The sequence below is a fragment of the Poecilia reticulata genome, linkage group LG1 (assembly GCF_000633615.1).
Source record: "Poecilia reticulata strain Guanapo linkage group LG1, Guppy_female_1.0+MT, whole genome shotgun sequence".
NCBI classification, from domain to species: Eukaryota; Metazoa; Chordata; class Actinopteri; order Cyprinodontiformes; family Poeciliidae; genus Poecilia; species Poecilia reticulata.
This window is the reverse complement of record NC_024331.1, coordinates 27,037,422-27,041,881: the sequence shown is the minus strand read 5'-3', so window position 1 is coordinate 27,041,881 and position 4,460 is coordinate 27,037,422. Positions and strand designations below refer to the sequence as shown.

At 37.6% G+C, this 4,460-nt stretch overlaps 1 protein-coding gene across 1 annotated transcript in view; it reads left to right on the top strand.

The window, feature by feature from the left end:
- LOC103470154 (slit homolog 1 protein-like) overlaps positions 1-695 on the top strand; it is a 57,688-nt gene extending 56,993 nt beyond the window's left edge. The window contains exon 40 of the transcript XR_001777106.1: positions 29-695. The gene's annotated coding sequence lies outside the window, so the exon portion shown is untranslated. The remainder of the gene's footprint in view (positions 1-28) is intronic.
- Positions 696-4,460: the final 3,765 nt, after the last annotated feature.

Sequence of the window (4,460 nt, the reverse complement as noted above, 5' to 3'; positions counted from 1 at the left end):
GTTAGAAACAAGAACCCATCGTCAGCAGGTAGACCGCTTGAAACCAGAACATGCTGACGTTGGGTTCTGGTTTCTAATGGTCTACCCAACTGGCGTTGGGTCTACCAAGCGGTCTACTCAACGCCAGCAGGTAGACCGTTAGAAACCAGAACCCAAACCGGCTCCAGGTACGATCGCCACAGGAGGAATCTTGCTTTCATTTTTTCGATATTTGCCTCACCAGCTGTTTTGAGACGTTTCTTCATCAACCAGTCGACCTCGTCCTCCTCACCTGCAGAACCCCTTAGTGCAGAGGTGTCCAAAGTGTGGCCTGTGGGCCATTTGCAGTCCATGCTTTTAATAAGTTTATTGGACAAATATTAAATTTTTCAATAAAAGTAACCTAAAAATTGCTTTTATTGCTCAAAGTTGACAAAGAAGTTTTATTATTTTCAGTCGAGACTTTTAAAAGTTCTTTTAATGAGACAAATATTTTGGATTCCAACAACAAGAATCCACTTTAATCATTTGGTTTAGTTTAATAAAAATGTCAAAATGTATTTTGATTGACGATTTTGGCCCATGTGACAGAAGTTTGGACACCCCTGCCTTTGTGTCGCACACCAACAAATACAGCGCTGGAAAAAATGAAGAGACCACTTAAGATGATCAGTTTCTCTGATTTTACTGTTTATAGGTTTATGTTTGTGTAAAATGAACTTTGTTCTTTTATTCTATGAACTACTGACGACGTGTCTGTGAAGTTACAAGCAAAAATTTAATATTTGCAGAAAATGAGAAATATTCAAAATAACAAAAAAGATGCAGAGCTTTCAGAGCTCAAATAATGCAAAAAAATAAAAAATAAAACAGTTGATGTTCATTTATAAACAGCAATACTAATGTTTTAACTCAGGACGAGTTCAGAAATCAATGTTTGGTGGAATAACCAGGAGGTTTTCAACGCGGTTCAGGGCTCTTTGTTTTTTCCAGATCTGTATTTATATGTTAGTTTAAGTTCTGATGTCCGTTCAGTAAACACAGACTTTGCTAGATTTGTTTCCATCACTGGGTAAGAGGATCTGTAAACTGTTTCCAGTATCGCACAGGCATCAAGTGTCCAGCTTGTTACCCTTCAAGATGTTAGCGAATATGCTAATCAGCAGCAGGTTTCCTTTGGTACTACATATCTGAAAAAAAAGGAGTTTATGTAACACTGAAATCTTATTCCTGGCATCTGCCTCACATTATCTGGTGAAATTATCAGACAGAACGCGCTGTGGGAAAAACGCGACGTGTTACCTAGAGATGCTTCCAACATCTGTCTTCTGCTCCAAACATGCGCTCTCTCTTTCTCTCCACTCTTCAGTCAATTATGTGGAGATATAGTGGCGTAAAAATGTCTCACCCTGTAAATCTGTGTCTTTTATTCCGATCCCATGTGTTCTGCACTGAGCCATTTGGTCTGGCTGAATAAGAAATGAACCAGATTCCCATTTTCTGCACAGACCTCCCAGGGGAGAGAAACGTGAAACTGGGATGAACTAAACGCATAGCCTGCCTTTACAGTAGAAATAAACCTGCTTACAGCCTGGTTTGTCAACCGTTGTTGTGCTGGTGATTATTCTGTCCTTGTGTGGCAGCAGAACAGGAAACGCCAGGTTCTTAAGTAACACACCTGAACGAAGGATCATGCTAGGAGCCGTAATGCATTCAGCATCGCCTCGGCCATATGCTGACCTTGAGGTTTCCAAGTGTCGCTGCACAAGATGGTGACTGCGTCCATCTTAATTATACAGTCGCTAGTTTACGATTGAGATTCTGCTGCTTAAGTGCACCCATGGTGATTTTACAAGGTCACATGTTGGACTTTTTACACGGAGAACGGTTATACCAATACACTTCCTCCCTAACAGTAAGTAACGCCATCATGTGTATGACTGAGTACTGATTGTTTGCATATTAGCATAAGTAAATGTTCACTCAGCTGCTTGCTGAGCAGTATTGTTTATCTAAAAATTGTGCAGATTGAAGTCAGTTTCCCTTCTTTATTCTTTATTTTCAGTTTTGCAGCTGTGACCATCGATTATTTATTTAAGCAGAAGATGCCTCCTCTATGAGAGCAGTTCCTATAAAACAGGGTTTTACTTTTCAAACCAACACAGAATAACTACGTTGACAAAATGCCTAGAATTTTAGTCTTCAGAGAAGCTGGAGAGCTTATTAAACAACAACTTACTTTATTTTGAAAAGTCTGCCAACATTTTCCAAATCCAGCATAGAAAAAACAAAAAGGTTGAAAAGTACATCAGGTGAAATAGAGCAACATTGGTATAAACCCTTCAGCCTTCCTGTTATCAGCTGACAGATTTGCTCTTACTCTCACAGAAGACACTTTCCATTTAAATTGTTTATTACATCTCAACATAATAATAATAACAACTAACTTTTAGTCTTCTTCACTCTGTAACAACTTCCACACTGAAGAACGGTGTTGACAGCAAAATCTGCTAGCGATTACAGATGAGACGCTTGGAAAAGGTTGGGTTGGATTGTAGAGTTTCCTACAGAAGCTGAGAGTTCCCGCATGTACTTCTTCCTAATGGTTTTCTCTAAACAAGTAAATTTTCCGGTGGTTTTCTCAAGATAACGAGTTAATTTCACATTTTCCGCATAAACTTTTCCCCAGTGGTTTCCTCGAGATCACGACGATTGGTGGGTGTTAAACCTGATTCGAGATTATGGATGCCTCAAGAAAACCATCAGAAAAAAGGACACGCGGGAAACGTCCACTCTGGGCTTCCGTAGTTTCCCGTGAATCTATTTGTCCCTTATCAACATGAAGCTAAAATATAGACTCAGTAATTAAATATTCAAAAGCATTTAAGTGTCAATGAAGATCCGTTAGTGAAACAAAAATGTAAGTTTAACAAGAAACTTTATCTTGTTTATCTCCATAGAGCCTTCTAGCTTTTTTACTTGTGCTCTGTAAAAAATTTCTTCCTTCAAGCTGACAATGGATAAGATGATCAAACGCGTTTCCAAGTCCTCAGCCATAAATAAAACAACCATTTCCAGACTTTTCTGGGGATAAACCTGACTTCACTGTACTAACAGAGTTTGCTAGATGTCAGCAAAGTGAGTAACCATCTGCAGCTGTCAGCCTATCAGCAGGTCATCATATATTAATGAATCAACAGCAGCTCTGAGGGACGGCGGCCATCTTGTTTCACCTCGTCCCCGTTGACACGAGGCCAAGCTGGAAGCTAAAGCTGACAGTTCACAAGGAGGAAATCACAGCTGGAAAACAAACAAACCTGTAAAAAAATAAAAATCTGCACACACCAAAACTGATATTTTGTTACAATATGCACTATAAAAACACTAAATGTTACCAAGTATTTTGGTCTAGTTTCTAGTGAAAATATCTCGGTACACTTGAGATCACAAAACTAACTAGCTTGTTTTAAGTCAATAATTCATTAATAATTAGTCAATAATTCACTTATAACAAGATATTTTTACCATTTTATAAGAGAAATAAAATGGTAAATGAAACTAGTACTTTTTATCTTGTGTGGGGAAAATGTCCTGATCCACTGGTAGATTATTTCTTTCATAGTATTTTTCTTTATAAATACTGAGGAATATTGACTTAAAACAAGCTCTTATATCTTGCTGAAATGTTACTTCTAAGTTAGTTTCTCTCATTTCAAGTGTAGTAAGATTCTAGACCAAAATACTTGGTAATATTTTGTGTTTTTGCAGTGCATTTCTATGTTACAAAGGTCCAGTTGTAGGCTGTCGTCAGTATTTATTTGGAGTTAATGTCGGACTCTTTGCTTATCTTCTCACCAGTCTTACAAAAATATCAGATTTTCCTAACTTTTTTTTGTACCTTCTCCTTACTGATACCGTTATACAGTATTTGGAGCTTGATTGCTGTCTGCAAACTGTCTCAAATCCTACTGGGACCGCTGAACTTCATTTCTGATTGATCAGATTTTCTTCAACTGACGGCGGTGTGAACTCTTAGATCTTGATTCATGAAATAAATCGACTCCATCACGTCCGTCTGAGAACAACATGCAGCTCCACTGTAAACCACTGTTGATTTTTCTCTCTTACGTGTGAGTAAAGCCTGTGGATAATCATGCCAAATGCCACATTAAACTGTAGCTTTTATAGACATAATGTTATGGTATTTATATGGATGTCAAACTGAAAAAAAAGAAAGTAAAATGAAGGTTTAACTTGTTTTTTATCCACTTATCATGAGCTGAAATCAAACTAATGCTAGTGTTTGTAATTAACTGTAGTATCTGTACACACAGTAACATCCTAACTGATTGTGTTGTTTTAAGCTTAGGGTGATTTTTCTTTTTGTCATTAAGTGTTTTTACATGTTGAAGGAAATGTCAACATATAAAAAAATGTCAGCGATTTGACAACATTTGTGTATTTAGTCTCTGATTGGGAGG